We start from the raw sequence: 21,939 nt of genomic DNA on the forward strand, positions 1-21,939 counted from the left end.
CAGTGTATTGCCAGCTGCCTTCAGCGTACTGCAAGCCTGCCTTCAGCGTGCTGCAAGCCTGCCTTCAGCGTATTGCCAGCTGCCTTCAGCGTATTGCCAGCTGCCTTCAGCGTGCTGCAAGCCTGCCTTCAGCGTATTGCCAGCTGCCTTCAGCGTATTGCCAGCCTGCCTTCAGCGTATTGCCAGCTGCCTTCAGCGTATTGCCAGCCTGCCTTCAGCGTGCTGCAAGCCTGCCTTCAGCGTATTGCCAGCCTGCCTTCAGCGTGCTGCAAGCCTGCCTGCAGTGTATTGCCAGCCTGCCTTCAGCGTATTGCCAGCTGCCTTCAGCGTATTGCCAGCCTGCCTTCAGCGTGCTGCAAGCCTGCCTTCAGCGTATTGCCAGCCTGCCTTCAGCGTGCTGCAAGCCTGCCTTCAGCGTATTGCCAGCCTGCCTTCAGCGTGCTGCAAGCCTGCCTTCAGCGTGCTGCCCGCCTGCCTTCAGTGCCGCCTCTCCGCCTCCATCGGCCCCGCTCGGTTTCCCGACCCTGCCGTGGGTAGGTAGGTTGGCCTGAGCTGCGGGGAAGCGCTCCCCGAGCCGGCGTTTAGCCAATCCCCCTCCTGCTACTCAGACGTACAGCGCAACAAAGCCAAGAGGTCTGGGGAAAGCGTAGCAGCTACAGAGGGGAAGGAAAAAGAGAGCGGGAGAGGAGGAGTAGTAGGAGGAGAGAGGCAGAATGGCAGAGCTGAACGGAGCGCTCTGCCTGCAGCTCCCGGAGCTCCGCTCCTCCACTTGCCATGAGCTGCTCAAGCTTACTGCTAGGTCAGTAGCTCTCCCGAGCGTGCATTGTTCCAGAGAGGAGGGAAACTTAATCTGTGTCAATACATAACGTATGCCATAAAAACCACCAATAGGAAAATGCTGACATCCTCCAGGGAGAACGCACAGTTTGCTAAAGCCTCGATTCTTTACAGAAAAGTGCTCTCTTTTAGACCGTTTGCTCAGCAATAAAGAGGTCTGACTCCACTTTAAAATTATGAAGCAAAAATGTTTCCAACAGGCTGGGTGACACTCTTTCCACAACTACATTTTTATTCTTTTGGGGAAATTTAAAACCTAAGCTATTGGAAGGAAAGTGGGATTACTGGAGGAAGAATTTTGCACAGAAAGGCAGACTCACACACCTCAGGAAAGGTGGGAACTCTGCCTTTTAAGTATTAATTTGACAGGAGTTTCAAACAACTGCTCTCAGTCTGTTCAGAGTTCATTTAGCTTGCCTGCCTATGATTCTGCATTGCCTGAATTCTCCAGCATTCTTTTTTTTTTTTTTTTTTTTTTTTTTTTTTACTGTCTGTTTATTTTCTGAAGGAGAAATTGCAAACTGGATCCAAGGATTTTCTGAAGGCACTGGGCATTCTCCCACATTGGGCTGAGCTGGATGCCTTGCAGTTGCAATATTTTGGTGCTGCAGGGCACATCACATCCAGATGGGCATATAGAAGGCCCAGCAAAGTTGTGATTCTGGTACATCAGCAAGCTCAGACAATGGAGAAGAGTAAGGTACATGTGTGTGAGGGGTGGACAATAGTATGCTAGCCATGAGTCTTAAAAGGGACTGAAGTCAGAAGCTAGCAAAGGAAAAGGAAACTCTGCCAAGGGCCAGGACTGGGGACAGAAAGGAAAAAGGAGCAAGGGTAGACCACAGACTGTTTAAGAGAATTTCACATCAGTAGAAATTAAAACCAGCCTGGGGGAAAAGCTGGATGAACAGATGGAGAGTGATACAGACTTCATAAAAGAAAAAGAACTGGGTGGAAAAATGAAAAAGAGTCACAGATGTTGAGAAGTCAGATAGGAGAAGTGTCTGGCTTTGTACAACAGGAACGGAAACATAAACACTGAGGACGTCTGAAGGCCAAAATAGAAAAGATATCAACTAGATGGAGATGGGCCTTAGGAAATCAGGATGAAGAAGAAATTTCAAAAAAGAAATGAAAGTAATTAGGAACAGTGGAAGAAATAGATTTCAGCCTTCACTGCGCAGCAGTCATTTGGTTGGGTACCTTTGGAATTGGCAGGTGAGGAACCAGGGCCTGAAAGACTGAAAAGGCTCAGTAGGAAGGCGCTATGATGGAAAATGTAGTAGCTGGACCGAACATAGCAGGGATGAGAAAAGGTTTGAAACAGGTTCCAATATTCTCTAGTACATCCTTATCTATGTCTACAGCAACTTCAGTTACTTCTTCAGGGAGCAAAGGAGAGAGATGGACCACTTTGCACCATCAGAAGTGAGGAAGCAACCACAGGATGACATCAACGGAGAAATTATGACTTTTCCTATTGCCCTTTAAAACTCAGGAAACTCAACATACAAATCTACTAAAAATCCAGTGTACCTTTTACAAATAACACCATTATGCCCCCAAAGTAAAGCCCTCATATCTTTTTCTTCACCAGCAGAGTCAACACATATACTGAGAGCTGCACAAAAAGATTTTATCCATACATCTCCTAGCTATTGTTGCATGTTTTCCACCTTACTCTTTTCCTTTTCTACAAGACTAATGTCATTGGAGAAGTACTTACAGTAGTTTCTGGAATTCCTGTAAATGAAATTCTCTAGACAAACTTTTAAATGCAAACAGTAAGATTTGTAATATTGAATAGATGAATCTTGACTGCTTTATTTTTAAGAAAAAAACTGCTGCAATTATGATTACATGACTTACAATGAATGGAACAACAGACAAAGATGTTTTCATAATCATGTGTTTGGGTTTATTTGTGTGGTTTATTTTGTTTATTTTTCTTTTTTTTTAGTCTGACTTTAAACTGGAGATTTTGCACTAACATTGTATAATGAATGCCATTTCTGAATGCCTCATTTTGCATTTCTTGTTCAACTTTGGAAAATGTGGCTTTTTTAAAATGAAGTATAGGATATTCTTCTTATCAGTAGAGAAGGCTCAATAGACAACTGTATCATCTAAGGTGGACTAATATTTTTGGAATTATATTTATAGTCAATGTATTCTGCCAGTTTTCCGATCATGGAACTCCATCACAGCTGATGGGAATGTTGCATGAAGAATGATGGTGGGAGACAGGAGTTTATTATGTAATAGAATCATAGAATCATTAGGTTGGATGAAACCTTTAAGATCACCAGGTCCAAATGTTACTTTAACACTGCCAAGTCCACCAATAAACCATGCCCCTAAGCACCATGTCCACATATCTTTTGAATACCTCCAGGGATGGTGACTCAACCGCTTCCCAGAACAGCCTGACACCACCGCAGTTCCCAATATTCCATCTAAACATGTGCTTGAGGTTGTTTTCTTCTTCTCCTTGTTTCTTTGGAGAAGTGACTGACCACTAACTCAAAGTTGTAGAGAGTGTTAAGGTCTCCCCTCAGTTTCCTTTTCTCCAGGCTAAACACCCCCAGCTCCCTCAGCTGCTCCTCACAGGACTTGTGCTCTTCACCAGCTCCCTTACTCTTTTTTGGATGTGCTCCAGAACTTCAATTTCTTTCTTGTAGTGAGTTGAATGTCTTACAGTAATGCTACAAAATTATGTAGTCTGCAATGTTCAGACATGTCAAAAAGGTGACTTTAAAGAGCTTTCTTTATTTAAGATATGTGTTTAATCACTAGCACAGCAGCATGGTATTCATAATAGCATTACAATATGCATGAAATTCACCATGATTGATACTCTGGTTGCACATTTAAAATTTAGACCAGAATCTAAAATGCAACTTGAATTTTGTTTTCACAACAAACTCATGCAAACTGTGTAATTTTTTTCATGAAACTACATAAATATTCTTAATAAAAACCACTATAAATAAAAACCCACATTCTTCCAACAGTTTGGCTTTCAGTTTTCTGCACATAGTTGAACTTAAAAATCAAAGTGAAATTCAGGGAATGGAAACACATGAATCAAGTCCAAGGGAAAGGTCTACTCAAATTCTTGCCTATAGCTTTAATGAGCAGTTATGTCCAATATCTGCCAATTTCTACAGAGCTATATTGGATCTATCTAAAGGCTCATTTGAATTATTCATAACGGGACAAAATGAAAAAAAAAACCACAAAAACCCAACAACAACAACAAAAAGAAAAGTAGTGTAGATTTACTGAAAAATTACATTAAGGCATCAAGTGCCTGAAAGGGTTCTAGAGCCCATCTCCATGTCCTGCTGTTTAGGTCCAGGACTTTATTATACTGCATATATGCATTTATATGGGGTTAATTTATTTGTCTTGCTGAAAGACATATTCAATGTCTTTCAGCAAGACAAATAAAAGACATATTCAATATTCTATATATGGAACACTAGTTTGGGAGTATGGAGTGTGGTATTTCTTCTTTGGATGCACATATATATATTAATAAAGTAAAGCCTACACTGCAAAGGAAAAGATGCTCTAAACAAAGTAACATTGCCTGAAGAGTGCAAAAACTCAGGCCCGGTTCACGTCCAGATTTTCCCTGTCATATACCCCAAGGGAATACAAGAATTCAGAGCAATAAAAGACTGCTATCTGCAGCAGAAGTAATAGCTGAAACTTTAAGGGATATGTTAGCCAGTGTGGATGGTGCCTAATGTTCCCAGCACTGTTGTTTCCCCAGTAAGACTGAGGTTGTTTTTAGCAAAATCTTAATGCTGCAGATGAAGTCCTGAGACACTCAAAATCATTTGCAAAAACTGATAATGGGGATTGGTGAATCTAGGATTGCATTCAGCATCACTTTCTGAGTGTATATATATGCAAATATGTCACCTCCAAACCCTGACCTTACAAATACATGTCATTCAACATCTCAAGGGAGATTGCACAAATACTTGCTACACTGTGTTCTGAAAATTGCACCTTCCACTTTCTGAAGTGGTTATTCATTCCAGTTTTCCTTCACCTCTGAAAGGTGTTAAATTAAATCCGTTTGCATCTGTTTGAAGGAAACAGAATTCATAATCAACACTGCACTCTACCTATTACAAATTATATGAAATGGAAGTAGAAGCCAAGGTGGGTGTCTGAAGCAGTATTTTAAGCTCTACAGATTTAATAATACTTAATTTGAAAAACACGCAGGCAGAAAAAAACCTGTTAACATCAATATACTTGCTAGCAGAAAAGAGTGAACTCAGCTTCGGAGCTGATCTCCCTGGTGAGAATATCTTACCGTTGTCACTCAGAAGACACCTGTCTCTTCCTGGTAGCTGGACCTCTTTTTTGCCATACAGTCTGTAGCAAACGGAATTTTTTAATTTTTTCTACTTTTTCATTAGCAGTTTTTCTTAGATTTTTTTTTTTCTATTGTAAACCCGGATTGATTTCTGGGAACCTGGAAGCTTGTGCAAATATGGAAAGTGAGAAGTGGGAGGGAACCAGTGCTTTGGAAGGAGATATAGACAGGATTTGCATTTATGTGTGTGTGTGTGTGTGTGTGTGTGTGTGTGTGTGTGTGTGTGTGTGTGTGTTCCTGCATGCCTTTGAAGGCTGTGAAAGAAACTAGAATTAAAGTTATAAGGACTGTAATATTCTGGAGTGTCCAGGTACAGCTCATTTAGATATACATGATGTAAGATTATGAAAGCCCTTTTCCCCAAAGGTTAAGGTGCTGATGCATACAAACCTTTACCTAGACATCCAACTTGAGATAAGGCTCAAAAGTGTGATAGGAGGAACAATACAGCTCTGAGCAATAAGAAATTCTTTATTCATACCTAGCAGAGAAGTAGATACATAGTTCAGCCTCCAGATTCACCAGGTCTTTGCCCTTTACAGGAGACTGGTTGCCGTGAGCCCTGGAGTGAAATGATGCCACTTAGGAACGGGTGTGCTGTGATCTCTCTGTGTTCAGCGCTCACATCTAATGTGAGGTGAGGTCTCAAGAAAGGGATGATATGTAACATTGCTTTATCCATTTTGTTTGGCTGAACAGAAATCAGACCTATGAGATGCTTCCACATGAAACATTTTAAGCTTTAAATATTGAAGCTGAACAGTTGCTTCCTCCATGGGAATGATGGAAAAAGTTGGAGTTTCCTTCCTTCCTATATGGAGGCTGCTTCTTTCTTGAAATTTAACTGTACTTATTGAAGTAACGAGCTGCAGAGAACTCCCCCCTTCCTTGCTAGTTTGTTACCATATCATACTTACGAATAATCTGTTGTATTTCAGTGATAGACCTAGACCTTTGGCAGCAGTAAAATCTAAACCAAAATTTCACTAAAATGTCTAAACAATTATAGACTCCTGAAGGGTTTTTTCACAACAATTTAACATCATGTTCAATTTTTTCATTGTAAGGGTGTGGCAGTTTAGTGGATGAGCCAAACATCTTGAACTGACATGCTTGAGAACCTAAGTTACAACAACAAAATAGGGAAATTCTGCAACAGGAGGTGGAAAATTACTTCCTCCTCCTGTTTTGACAGAGAATTCCAGGTGAAAAAGGCAACCACTTATATATCATTCTTCCAACATAATTTCATTCTCAGGCTTATTTCTTCACACAAGACAGTTTCCTGTATTGTTGTGCTGCTGTATGCTCCTTTTGAAATCTACTTTCAGAAGCTTTTTCAAGAAGCCTTACTTATCTCCACTCTTTCCATGCCTTTTGCCTCCCAGCCAGTGCTGTATCTCAAAACTTAACTTGCTCTAAAACTTAACTTGCCTTGCTTTTCAAGCAGCCCACAAAACACAGAAAATAATCAGTTTCTGTTGTAAAAACAGGGCACCGTAAGTACAGTAAGATTAAGTCAGATTAAGTAATTTACCCATAATTTTACATGAAGGCACTAACAGAGGACAGAATCGTACAGCATTTCTGAAGTTGCAAACTAGCAGCCTTAGCTATATGGACCCATATGGTGCTTAAGTTCCATGAGAAATCACATGAAAGTAAATCTCACTTAAATATGTATGGCAAAGTGACATTAATTGCAGAGTATTTCCTTTGCCTTACAAAACATCCAGATCTTGCAATAAACTTCACGCAAGTAAGAGACTTGTTGTATGTCAATAACTCTTGAAAATCCATGAACAGTCATTGTTGTGTTTTTAAATCATAGGCCTGACTTCAGATATCAAGTCAATATGTGAGTTTTGTTCTTCATGAAAGTTTCTAGGCATGCTGTTTGCAAAAATTAACCAGAAAACAGATACTGACAGAGGATACAAACATGTAATTAATGAGAAGTCTCATTATTCAAACTATCAAGCCTCTGATTTTAGAGAGATTACACAGCAGCACTTGGGGCAGATGATACTGCTTTTGAATACTGCAGAAACAGAGCTTATATTTTTGTATCTGGAAGTCAGTTGAGTTATAAATTTCTTTATTGATAAAACCAAACCCAAATCAAACAAAAAAACCTCGTAGGGTTTTCAACATCTAATTTAGAAGGCTTTTGTCTTCCCTCGTTTTTCCTTCTGTGGAAGTAAAGCATAGGAAATTATTTATATGGCCTTTTGCATTGCAAATGGGATTCAATTACATTTCCATTTTCTTCTTTTCAAAACTGAGATTCTATAGCAGGCACAGACCATCATGAGTGAACCTAAACCATGTGAAACTGCCAAAATATAATGAAGTGAAGAATTTGCAAGTTTTAATAATCTTACGAAGAAATGAGACAAAAAATAAGACTAGGAAGTACGTTTTGGATCACGATTCGGAAAACCCCTAAGGTGGAGGTGGGATTTGTGTTTGGCCAATTTGCAATACTCGGCTCTGTGTCTGTATTCAGCTTTCCAAAGTTTCCACAAGAGAAGGTGTGGAGGAAGGAGAGGGGTTGGATACAGAGTCTTTGGGTTTTGGCCCATCTCTTATGCTAGCAATCAATGAAAATGCCAGGACAGCACAAAGCATACTTTGAAATGTTGAGCCAGCAAGATATTTAAGCATTGGAGAAATCGTTCTTAGTGAGAGGGTTTTGAATATCAAAACAATAGTGAAGATGCTCCATGGTTGGAACACCCACTCAGTCACGATGTGTTTTTCTAAGCAAAAGGCACAGACTGCTTACCCCCAAGTTGGCCAAGTTAATAAAGATTAGCAATGCAGAAAAACAGCAAAGATTATTAGCACAAAGACACCTAATGACATATTTGAAAGCTGGAATTGTTCTTGTGACAATTACAGAGATAGAGCAAATATGAAGGTCCGTGTTGAGGAAGAGAAATCTTCAGGTTAGGGGACAAAACACATTTTAAAATATAGAAAGATAAAGTATATGTTATAAAATATGAGAGTAAAGGGTAGGATTTTGAAACAGCAGAGTACTCAAATCGCTGCAACATATACATAGGAGTGGAAAAAGGTATTCAGTGGAATATTTGAAACACATGTTTTTTGTTTATGTTTCTTGCAAATATTTGAGAAAAGAGAACAACTTCTACTTGTATACATTTGTGACCATGAATGCACTATTATGTTGTAACAAAAATGTATTTTTAAGCAACCAGTAAAATGCTGGAAGAGATTATAATGTTAATAACTAGGAGGTTATTGTGTTCCATATTAAATTTCTCAGCACTGCAGCTTACTATACAAAGAGCAGCAGTTTCTACTTGATGGATTAAACAGTTGCAAAATGGTAGAAATACAGGAAGCAGTGAAAAAAGACAGATAGTATTTTCCTTTCAAGCGAGGCAGAAAATATTCTCACTATCAGAGAAACAGGTGAAAAGATGAAATAATTTTTATTTTTTGGGTTTACAATTGGCAGGATGTGGTGACCTTCTAGTTTGAAATCATGACAGTTGGCAACTCAAAATTCAAATCCATATGTGGACTGAATCATCACAAAAACACTTCTAAAAAACGTTTGAAGAATGATTGTCTCTGGTAGATTTATCTGACTGGCTTGTACTGAGCCAGGCATGTGAGTAGATGATAGAATCTTAAGGGCCTCAATATTTCTCTTATTCAAGGAAGAAATCAGGTGTAATGGAAAGGAACTCAGTAGGGTCTTTGAAAAAACAAAACAGGTGAAAATTGAAGTAAAATCCTAATTTTTCTGATATTTAGTCTGCATTATAGTTTGTTTTATCATGTAATGTGTGCTCATAGAATCTGAATTTAAAAAATAAAAGCCTTTCATGTAGTGGTTGAAAATAAAGATAATCATGGCACTAAGTATGCAAATACCAACTAACTGAAGAAAACTGTCTAGACTAAGAAAATTATATCTTACCTTTGAGAAAGATGTGATATTCCAGTCAAATCAACTGCTGCAATCGAAGGAGAATTTTCAAATTTCTGAGCAATTGAAGGAGAATTTGCAAATAAACATTACCAGTTTTACACATGGAAAACTAAACCCTTCAGTCATACAAGAACTTCCTATCTGTCAGTTTTCATCAAACTGATCAATATATATTATCAAAATGTATTTAAGGACATGCTGAGAGGACAACAGATAATGCTGCATGGATGAGCAAACAGGACTTTTGTGGCTGAGGTTACTCAAAGTCAGAAGTCAAATGCTCTAGTTCTGCAGCACTTTGATTTGTATTATTTGCCAGCATATCAGGGAACAATTGATGTCTAACTGACTTTCAGACTAGATTATTTAGAACCATCATTTATTTACACAGTGAGTGTGTCAAAGCCTACTGTGCTAACATTTTTACATCGGAAAAGCAGACAAGATTGAGTTCTGAATTACCATTTGCAATTCAGAGCTTTAACCACAAAAGTTATTTACCAGATGAATTCTCATGAGGATCTACTCTTTTCAGGTATTTTATTGCATCATGCACATTTTAATCACAATAATTATGAGAAATGTAAGACAATGAAAGGACTTCCTCTATCTGCACAAGAGAAGCTTAAAGTCCTGTAATCTTTGTATGTCACAAATTCTCTGAGATCTTGTTGCAGTGTCTTTTTAGCTACTTCACTTGACAGTCCATGAGAGACTGGCCTTTATTTTTGCAACATCTTCTATCTTGCTTGAAGTTGTATCTATAACAAAGATATCTTCATATATATCTTTTAAAAAACCCTCTTGCAACAATCATTATATTTGTCTGTAACCAGATGCCATTTTTTTATTTAAGCACTTTATCCACTGAAATGGATATTTTATTTCATGCATACTTATTTTCAAAAGCTGGTCCTTTGTGATACAATGAATAATCTTTCCTATATTCAACCTATAAAGACTTTCATGGGGCTATCTTAATGCAGTTTTGTGTTAACCTTCTTTCTCTTATTTGAATCCTAATTTGTATAATCTGCTTTTATATATCTTTGACATTAGCAGTTGTTCTGACCGCTTAGGTTTGTAATTCTATTTGCCTGCACAACATCACTGAAGATGATATGAAATATCTTTGTGCTGTACTGTGTCTTTGTGAATTGAAAGCATAAGAGGGCTACTGGTTGGAAGCCTTTGTTCTGGAAAAGAAGTTTGTGATATAATATGAAAGAACTATCTAAAATGAAAAACTATGGATGAGATTACCTAATCATTCCTAATTACTTACTGTGGTTTTAGATTATTATTTATGTGTTAAGATTTATATTTCCCTGCTACATATTACTTCTTCTTCTCCTCACTTCCCTCCTGGCTTTGACCAAGTACATTGTCTTGTTCTTCTGTCAAAATTCAGAGTAAAAGATAAAGCAAAACCAGCATGCATGTATTGTAGGTCTGCATTGTATCTTTGTGAACTGAGACAGCAGTTTGGTTTTTTTTTGTTGTAATGTTTTAACATGTATGAGCAGATCTTCATTACATGGAGAAAGAAAATGGCATTCACTGCATTGTTGAATACTGTCAGCTTGTCAGTAATTTCCTATGATGCCATCAACAATTCAAGAACTAATGCAGGTAGGATGGAAGAAGCTAGAGCTTTCATACTGGCTGAGCTATACACTATGCTTAATAAAGTTTAGTATAATATAGATTTCTTTATCTATATGAAGATAAAGAAAGGTTCAGTTTTCATCAAAGGCTCAGCTTTCTAAAATCTATATGTAGGTGGAAATATATATGCTAATTAAAACTAATTAATTAAAACTAATTAAAGCTAATTAAAAAGCAGAGTAAAACTGCTCAGAAGTGCTACACAACAGCAGTGGGTAAGGTTAGTGATTTGTACTTTTGTAGTATCACATAGCAGGAGAGGCTGTAACACCAGGAGTTTTACATGTCATGGATACACTGCCTTCAATGTCGTCTATAATCATTAGGCTTTACATTTCTAAGGCCTTTCTGTTCATAGAGCCTTCTTCCCACTGACTGAGAGGCAGTCTTTGCTTGGAGTCCTCAAAACGCAGGTAGGGAGCAAGCTGTGTGCCATTAATCCTACTGTAATCCCGCTAATGCTCCCAGTAGGGAGCTCAGCCCTTCCTGAGACATCCACTCCTGTGACAAAGTTGCCACATACGAATGAGGCATGCCTCATTTGTATAGAGGAAATAATAGTGCATGTCAGGACCGCTGTGCCATGTGTCTAACTAACTACAAAATTAGCCAGTTTCTTCCGTGTAAGTGACAGTAAACAGAGGTTTTGCAATTTATGTCTATCCACTAGCATAGTTACCACCACATGATTCAAAAGCATCTTTTATTTTCCATATTCAGATATGAGGATATGAGATACAGACAAATGAGGTGCATGGTATAGACAATTACATGAAAATTCTCTAGTTTATTGAAATCCTAGCCAATGATCACCATACCACTCTCTGCCTAACTAGCTCAGTGGTAAATGAAGAAAATTCTTCTAAGCATATGCCCACATGTCATGAGCTTTATGTTTGAAGAAATGCTACTCATGGCTACTTTAATTAAACAACATTGATTACCTATTACTTGATGCCCAAGAAGGTAAAATCTATATCCCATCCTCTATAGTAACTGGATGTGGAGGGATAAACCAAAACTAGTTAATTTTATGTGTGTGTAACATGAAGATATAATTTTGTGCCCTCTTCCCCCATCTTGTTAAGGGGCACCCGGAGCTTCCTTTAGGAAATCCAAGGATAGCATTTTATAAAACACTCATTACATTACTGGTTTTAATTTTCTCATCTTTGGCTTTTTATATCCCTCTCCTGAATTACGAATATAGAAGTAGCTCCACCACTTCAATTGTGAGAGACAGGGCTGACTTCAGGCTCCCTTATGCATTTTAATTTTTTAAAAAGAGTTTAAAAGGAGCTCTTTCACATAATAAAAAAAAGGTCTGGCCTGACCATCAAACTAGTGATTCCAGTAAGAATGGAGTGGGTGTTAAGGGCAGAGTCAAACTCTGCAGCTGAGTTTCAGTACTTGAGGAAAAAGACATCCTTTTCCAGCTATGTTTTTCTTCTGTTCATTTTATGTTTTCTTTTATTCTTCTGGGGAACACTGAGTATGAATATTTTACTATGGCATCCCTATGTAACATGTGGCCTGTACTGCCACTGTTCCACAAAATACTGGGCTGCACTACACAGCAGACAGCTTGCCATTTCTGCAGTTTATATACTACTGCACTCCACATCAAAAAATCTTACACGTTCTTGAGGCTATTGGCAATTTAAATGAAGATTCATTAGGGGAGAAATAATGATGATTTTAAGTAAACAGTAGATATTTGGATTCTTAATAATATTTTGTACAAAGTTTAAATAATTTTGTTTTCCACCTCCTAATAATTTATTTTTGTTACCATTACAATGAGCATTTTTCAAGCAGTGGTTCTAAATGAATCTGTGGTTCAGGAACATCCTTTGATCCTAAGTAAGATCAAAGGATGTGCTTAATTTGATCCTAAGTAAGAACAAGACATAAGATGATGTCAAGAATAATCAACTAAAACCAGCAATTTGGGTGATTTTGACTGACCTGTTTTTGATCTCACTGGTGTCATGAAGACAACACAAGAGGTAGAGCAGTACAGAGAGGATTCAGTTGTGTGTAGCTGGCAACCAGAAAAAAATGCATCTTGGAATAAATAGTGCCAGATTTTCCAGCACTAGACACACAGTTATTGGCTTCTACATCTCAAGATTTTTGAAGTTCCTTGTGTAACTAAAAACTTCTCATGATGTTTTTTGAAAACCCATGAATACATGCTCCCTCAATATGTGTGTGTGTCATCACTGGCTGTGATTTATCCTGATCCTTCCTGTATCATGACTAGAGCAACTAATACTGTTTCATGGAGCATAGTAAGATATATTTCCCAAAAAGGTCCTAAGTCATATTCCCCCAAAGATCCTAAGCAAAAGATATAAGGCACATAAGTAGTCAGCAACATAACATATGTTTTTTCTGACCCAGAGCATTTGAAAATAGGTATTCATTGGAGCACTTTTGCAAAAACTGGGTTTGTCAAGAGGTGATGGCCTGTGTTTGCACAATTTGTTTTTTTGACCTGACCTGTTTGCCGAAAAGCCTTCTGTAGGAGATAACTGAGCTCTTCTGAAAACCCACTGAACAGCATTAGGATCAGACTTTATATGCTTTCTGTACTGCTAAGTATTTCCAGTTATAAGCATCTTTGGGAAGAATGTCTTATCTTTGAAATACAGCCCCAGATAAAATTAAAAAGTAGCTGCCTTCATGAACAGCATCTCATAGGCATTTGCATGACAACATATTTACAACCACAACAGCTAGTAATCTGCAAACCAAATCATCAGTACTTTTAGTGCCATCAAGCCTGCATATTAAATTTTGTGGGTAGAACAGTTTAAACTCAGACAGAATATTTAATGAATGCCTATAAGAAACCACATTCCTCATTGACAGTGAGGAGCCCAGAGAATGGGGCAGAGTTGTGGCAAGGAGTCATTATGGTGATTGCTTTTATAGTTTTTACAGTATTTTTTGTGTAGAAATTATTGTTGAAACTAACTCCCTGAAATGTTATTGTATGCTCTCTGTCATAAACATTGCTCACAGTTTCAGGCATGATCACTGGTTTTTAAGGAGTAGTTTATTTGTATAAATTTTGAATGATAAAGTCATTGCAGTTTGTCCTATATTCATTCATTCCCAAAATGGTCTCAAGACAGTCCACTAGAAGCCAGTCAGGGATTAATCCTGCACCTCTGCATGCAGGCATACAAGTGCAATTACATGAAGTGTATGCCAGAGGAAAGTGCAAGAATTTGATGATGGTGATAGCCTGGCTTAGTACTCAGATTAGCAGCTGACTGCTGCAGAGAGGCCAGTAGTGCAGCAGCCCCATTTAGGCTATGCCTAAAAGTTCAAGCCAGGGCATAGCAGCAGTATTAGAAACAACTCAGAGTGGATGTAAGGGAGAAAAACAAACAGACCAGCCAAGAATGAAGCCCCAAAATTCTATCGTACAAAAAGAAAAACTCACCCCTGCAAAAAAGAGCACTCTCAGGTATGTTGGCAGTCAAGGTCCACCACCCGCCCGAAATGCCCCCTTGGCAACCCAGGAAGGGCCAGGGTTGTCACAGAGTGAAAATGAGATCTTCTCTAGATTAGAGAGCTGAAAAGCAACCAGCAGTAGAAGAAGGTATCCCCACCACAGGAATGTGAAATTAGCTATATTAATTTAATTTCACTCAACTGGGATGTTTACTCCCAGCTGTTTGAAATTAGTAGCAAGTGGCTGTGTCAGCCTGGGTGGCTTTCTCTATAAGGGCAGAACGTTTGTTTCCCGAGGTGAAAATAGCAAAGGTGTTCAAGTTACAAAATGGATGGTAAAACGGCTATAATGGGCTCCTTAATGAGCTCTCTTCTCCCATCCTTGTCCTTTCTCAAAGAATTCAAGAATCCAGAGGAGGTGGTGAAGCACCCTAAAAAATGATGTATGTCCACTTCTCTGAGAGAATAGCAAAAATAACACTGAGGGCATGCAATTTTCAGTGGCAATTTTCAGTGCTCAGAGTAGCCTGTGTTTCGCATGGATGCTGCTTTCTAAGAAGCACTATGCAACACAAATGTCACATGGTCCTCTGGTATTTATTAACATACTTCTCATTGCATTGTTAGTTCAATAGCTGTGTTTCTAATTAAAAGATTGCTTCTGAGAATAACAATAAGAAGTACTATGTGCCACTTTACCAACCTTTCAACATAGGCTATTCCCTTTTGTTCATGAAACTTCTCAGTAGCCAGGGAAAAAATAACTGTGTCAGATTCTCAGTGTAGCACTATTAATTACATGTCTTTTATTGGGTGGCACTTGAATTCAGTTTGCTTTTAAAAAAATAAATAAGCAAGGTGCTCACATGAAGTCATACTAATAGAAGTGAAAGAGCTTCCCTAGATGTTCTTCAAACTTACTCAAAGTAAGTGCAGGACAGATACTAAAAGTCCTATTATTTAGCAAAATCATGATAATTCTGTAATACACAACAGGCTAGATTTTGCCTTCAAATGAACCTAAATGAAGTGAAGAGGCAAAGGCACACAACACAGAGATTTGGCTTCAACGCAGATGGATAGTTATAGAATCATAGACTGGTTTGGGTTGGGAGGGGACCTTGAAGATCAAAAGGTTCTAGTTCCAATCCCCTTGCTGTAGGGGATTGGAGCTAGACCTGTCTGCTCAGAGTCCTATCCAACCTGACCTTGAACGGCTCTGGGGATGGGACATTCACAACTGTTCACTGGGCAATCTGTTCCAGCACCTCACCACACCTTCACAGTTAAGACTTCCTTCCTAGTATCTAACCTAAACCGACTCTCTTTCAATTTCAACCCATTCCTCCTTGTCCTGTCACTACATGCTCTTGTAAGTATTCTTCCCTCGTTTTCCTTGTAAATTCTCCTCAGGTACTAGACACAATTAGTTCTTTCCAAAGCCTTCTCTTTTACAGTCTGAGCAATTCCAGTTCTATCAGCTCCAATAATGGGAAAATTACTTCCCTCACAGGAGGGGTGCTCTCTTCTCTCTGATCAACTTGGTGGCATCCTGTGGACTCATTCCAGCAAGTCCATGTCCTTCCTGAGCTGGATGCAGCCCTGCAGGTGGGGTCTCACCAGAGCAGGGCAGAGGGGCAGAATCCCCTCCCTGGCCCTGCTGCCCACGCTGCTTTGGATGCAGCCCAGGACACATTTGACTTTTGGGCTGTGAGTGCCCATGGCTGGGTCATGTCCAGCCTCTCATCCCCCAGCACCCACAAATCCTTCTCAGCAGGGCTGCTCTGATCTGTTCATTCCCAGCCTGTGTTGGTGCTGGGGCTTGCCCTGACCCAGGTGCAGCACCTTGCACCTGGTCTTGGTAAGCCTCCTGAGATTCCCATGGGCCCACTTCTTGAGCTTGTCCAGGTCCCTCTGGATGGCATCCTGTCCTTCAAGTGTGTCAGCTGCACCACACAGCTTGGTGTCATCAGCAGATTTGCTGAGGGTTCAAATTCACACTCAATCCCTCTGTCTGTGTCATTAATGAAGACATTAAATAACATTGGTCCAAATATGGACCCCAGGACACCGCTTGTCACTAATGCCCATTGGGACTCTGAGACATTATCACTGCCCTCTGGATGCAATTGTCCAACCAATTCCTAATCTACTGATTTGATGAATCCATTGCTCTCCAATTTAGAGAGAATGATGTTGTGGGGGACTGTGTCAAAAGTTTTACAGAAGTCCAGATTAATGGCATCTGTAGTTCTTCCCTTGCCCACTGATGTAATCACTTCATCACAGAAAGTCAATTGGTTGGTCAGGCAGGACCTGCCCTTACTGAAGCCATGCTGGCTTGAATCACCTCCCTGTCCTCCATGTGCCTTAGCACAGCTTCTGTTCCATGATCTCCTCAGGCACAGAGGATGACAGGGCTGTAGTTCCCAGTGTCTTCCTTTCTTCCCTTTGTAAAGATGGGTACGTTTCCCTTTTTCCAGTCCCCTGAGATTTTGCCTGACTGCCATGACTTTTCAAATATCATGAAGAGTGGCTTGGAAACAACATCAATGGATTTCCCCAGAACTTTAGGATACAGCTCATCAGGTCCCATAGACTTGTGCAAATTCAAGTTCCTCAGGTGGTCAAGAACCCAATATTTACTTATAATTGGGACCACTTTGACACCCCAGTCCCCATCCTGCTGTCCATCCCCTTAAGAGAAAGGAGCTGCCACTGAAAACAGGCAAAAAGTTTGTGAGTACCTCAGCCTTCTCCTGATCAGTTGTTACTTGTTCACAGTGTTATTTATCAGAGGCAGTACACCTTCTTTTTGAACTTCCTTTTCTGATTGACATACTTGTAGAAGCCCTTGTGATTCTTTGTGTCCCTTGTCATGTCCAATTCCAGTTTTGCTTTTGCCTTCCTCTCCCCCTCCTTATATAATTGTGGTTCATGTCTATACCTTCCCCAGGCTGTCCTTTTTTCCACTGTCTGCATTTGCTTCTCTTCCTTTAGTTTGACCAGCAGTTCCCTACTCTGTCACTCTGTCTCTTGCTTTCCTTGCCCATCTTCTTGCTCCTGAGGATTGCCAGCTGTTGTGCTGTATGGAAGACTTCCCTAAAGATATACCAGCTCTGTTCTGCTCCCTTGTCCCTAAGAGCCGTTTTCCAGGGGATCCCAATGACAATCTCCCTGAAGAGTTGGAATCTGCCTTCCTAAAATTCAGGGCCCAGCTTTGACTCCTTACCTGACCTATATTCCTCAAGACTCCATCAGTGTGTGATCACTTCAGCCCAGGCTACCTCCAGTATTGACATCCCTGATTAGCTCACCTATGTTGGTGACTATCGTATCTAGCACTGCATTTCCTCTGGTAGGATTTCCTATCACTTGGCTTAGGAAGTCATCCCCATGCATTCCAGGAGTCTTCTGGATTGCCTAGAGATTGCTGTGCTGGTTTTCCAGCAGACATCATTGGTGTGGTTGAAGTCCCCCAGCAGGACAAGACCTGCATGAACACCAGAGAAGCAATTTTCCTGCTTACACACCCTTCTCTGTGGAAGACCAAAGAGTTTGAAAATGTTTGTAGAATCAGGAAAAGCCTTTCTCAGAAACATTTTGTCAGCTCTGATGGCTTACATACTGCAATTCACTTGAGAGCTGAGGCACTGCCTATCAGATGCTCTCTGGAGCAGAGAGCACTTTTTATTCTTTGCTGGCACTGCCATACTGACTGCAAGTTTATAGATTGCAGGCATTAACTGCACACAAAAATTATACTGGTCAGGTTTTGTTTGAAATTTCTCAAAATGTCAGTTACCAAAGGCATTATTGCAAAACATTTTTCTTAATAAAAACAAACAGGGGGCATATATACTGATTGTCTAAACAATTTGATATTAAACAGTATGAGGAAAAAAAAAGAAAATATAATCCAGACAAAAATTTTAAAATTAAAGAATGTCCCTGTCTTCAGTGATGTGCAAGTCATCAATTGTATTGATTTATGACTGCTACATACAGCACTATAAGGCAGAAGTTCAATATTGTTTTTTTGAATACAGATTTTAAGGTGAACATCCTTTCTCAATGCCTGCAGGTTTACCCTCTTATTATCATTTAAAAAATTGCCCAAAACTAGACTCTGTATTATTTTTCCTTTTGACACATTTCCACAGATTCTGTCACTGGCCTTTAAAAAGAAAAGGAAAAAAGAACAAAAAATTTAAAATGTATGTTTTATAATTAGATGGTTTTTATTATGGCTACTGTCCTTACACCTTTTATGGTGTCTCAAGTTATAGAGAGTTCATAAAAATTTTTTTACAGATACAGTAGAGTTCAGGTGTTTGAGAAGGCAACAGAGTGGCAGCTGAGGGAGAATGTGAAGAAGAGAAAAAAACAGGGAGACAGTAAGGCATAGACCCACTGACCTTTCACTGCCCTTTGCCTCCTAAGTGACCCAGCCTGGTTCTCTGTCTCCCCTTGCCTCTTCCAGAAACCACCCAGCTGATTATCTCTCATGAAACAGTCAAATTTTTCTGACCTAAGACTGAGAAAAAAGTCATTCTGCCTGTAACCCTGAGGGATGGGGGGGATGGGAAGATAGGGTTTTGCGTTTTCTGCTGAGAGTCTGGAGCTAGCTCTGGAAATAGTCATAAAATTTATAAAACACCAGTACAATGCTCGCATTCCTGCATATTTGAAAGAGAGGGAAAAATATGTGAAAGGCAAGGGGTTTGACTCTCCAGTCCCTCCATATGTGGAATTTCCATCCACATCAGCTGGAGTCCAGTATATGAAAGGCTTACAGAAGCAAATCCAAAAGGGCATGTAAAAGCAGCAGATTTTTTTTTCCTGTGAAATCTGAAGTATTTAGCTTACTTCACAGAAGAGACAGCTATCCTGAAAGCTTCTGTAAGTGTGATTCAACTTTAATCGAAATAGTGGCCAGAGAAGTAGGTATCCAGAAATGTCATTTAATTTAAATTCATCACCTGTGCCCCACCCCTCCTCCCCCCTTGCCCAATTCAACATCCCTTTTTCCTACCCATGCCACATAAAAATTCCTCCAAAGGGAGAATGTAAACTGCTTTTTTGAAGATGGTAGAGATTTCTATTATACCACAATGTGGTCATTTATTAAGTAAGGAAAACAAAGTTTGTGCAAAGAGTAATTTAATATGTGGTGGGAACTGTAAAACCCATTAGGTCAAATTTAGAAAGTAAACTTGTGAATTCAAAGCACAGTTGTGTAATATTGCCCAAAATTGTTCCAGCACTCTAGCAGCAATGGACACAAAATTTATCTACTTATGGGAAAATGAAAAAAAATTCTTCCACTAAACTTGTTTACAATTTTATGAGATTAGAACTTGATGTGCAACATATACTAAGGAAAAAATATTGGCCAACCCCTAAATTCAATATAGTGCCTCTGATTTATTTTGACAGTTTTAAGGCTCAAAGAAAGGCATGTTCCAGAGCTAGAACAGAAAAACAGTATCTGAATGATGAATTCTTTGAACTAATGTTTTCAGTTGTGTTTGGAGGACTAACAGCAGGCACTATGATATGTTTCATATATTATCATAATATGTTTCACATATTACATGCAACTACTAAGCCCAAGCAAACAAATTCTAAATATAATTCAGCAAAACATAGCACAAAAAACATCCTTTAATAAACACACTACAATGCTGGGGCAGGGAGAAATGCATACACTGCATATACTGATATCTAGAAATTTATCAGTAAGAAATTACGGGAATATATCAACTAAAAACTTCTTCACCAGAAATGTTGTATGCAGTCATGTACCAGTAACAGCCAGCTGGTTTGGTCCTGCTATCTTATCCCACAGACCACTCAGCAGCTTGGACTGCCAAAATATTGCCTTAGGGAAATTTCTGCCACCCACATGGGAGCACTGAAGATTGCAGGTTTGGTAAAGCCTGACTCCAGACAGTCCCACCACAGGCACTGGCCTCAAATGGGGACTTCTCACTTGCCCAAGAGTGACCCACAGGTTTCTGTCAGAAACCCTAGCAGACCAAGGTAGCAAAAAAGATAGGTTAAAAAGGTTTAGAGTTTCCTGACCATGTTCTGTTTACCTCACCATGTAATTCTGAACAGCATTGAACTCAGGGGGGGTAATTTTGGCAAATTGCTCTCTATTGATTTACTATTTTGTGGATGCCACATACTTCATTGTGACACATCATCTCTAAATATGAATGTAATGTGCAAGATGTGCTGTAACATTTGGGAAATTCATCTATTACTTTGAATAAGTAAAATCCTACATTTTTTGCCCACACATGGTGCTGTAAATCACAAATATAAAACAGCACCCACTCTGCTGTCACATACAGCCTTAAAAGATTATGACAGATAAAGAGTCATGAATATTTCTTAGTTTACGTCTTCTTTGAAGTGTCTTTTATCACTTGAGATATAGAAGTGTTTGCCTTTTGAGGAAGATAAACATGTTTTTCTCTGACATATTATGACCAACTTATATCTGTCACATAGGGAAATATTATATCTATTTCTCCAGGTAATCCATCAAATTCACAGGACTAAAGTTCTCTAAGGAGTGTCACAAATCCAGATAATTCTTCCACAGGCAGTGTTTTATGTTTGCTCCTCTCCTTCAGCCTATATATTTGAAAAGGCAAACAACAGTGTCTTATACACACATATGCTCAGGTTAATTCAGGTTATTTTCTCCACATTTTTGTTAGTTTGGTCATTATTGAGATAATGTTTTTTCTTGAAAACACTATGATAGATTTGATGTGCTTTCCTCCAGACTAGTTGCCTCTACTTTTGTGATTGTTGTCTATCCTGACATCAAGCTCCACTGATAATAATATCAAAAATGGTTGAGATGCAGGGTATTCAGAAACCGCATTACAGCTTGGTATCATGTATCTAATACACGAGAAAAAGCAGCAAAGAGCTTGGTATCATGTACCTACATGAGAAAAAGCAGCAAATACTGTGCTGGCAAAAGAATGTTTTCCATTTCTTTTTGAAGAAATTAAATTCACATAATTTCTCTGCATTGAAATGTTAGCATTTCTTTCATCTTTTTTTTGTTCCCTGAAGTCATAAACACTACCCAGTTCTGCAGCAGTTAAAATGTTTGTTTTAAAATGTCAGTGCTATGTACCCAAATACACATTCACTGTGTATTTAAATACAACTCAGCTGCATAGGAAAAACAATTTTAAACTGAGCATACTATACCTGAGAAGCACAGTAGGTTTTTGCTCACATATTATAAAGGCATAGAGTTTCCACAGCCCCAAATCCTAAAAAGCAACTCACAGAGAAGTATTGTGTGATTCTGAACTTCACTTGTCGTCAGTTAAACATGATGCTTCTGAAAATTTCTGAACTGTGCCCAACATTTCTGAAACAGCTAGGCTGATGTAGACTTCTTGTTACCCCATATTTCTTCCCAATTCTTGAAGAAAAAGCTAAAAAAACCCATTATGCACTCAGAGGAGACTCAAGTGTTACACGTAGTGTAAGAGAAAATTAATAATACAGGGCAAAAAGGATTAGACCTTGTCAGCCAGGGGATCCACAGGTTTTAGCA

The 21,939-nt window shown here is 39.1% G+C and overlaps 1 protein-coding gene across 3 annotated transcripts in view; it reads right to left on the reverse strand.

Moving 5' to 3' along the window:
- Positions 1-21,939, reverse strand: part of ADAMTSL1 (ADAMTS like 1) — a 391,950-nt gene that overhangs the window by 172,708 nt on the left and 197,303 nt on the right. The window lies entirely within an intron of this gene.

This window comes from Agelaius tricolor, unplaced genomic scaffold (assembly GCF_023055355.1).
Source record: "Agelaius tricolor isolate 1412-34295 unplaced genomic scaffold, bAgeTri1.0.p SCAF_4, whole genome shotgun sequence".
NCBI lineage: Eukaryota > Metazoa > Chordata > Aves > Passeriformes > Icteridae > Agelaius > Agelaius tricolor.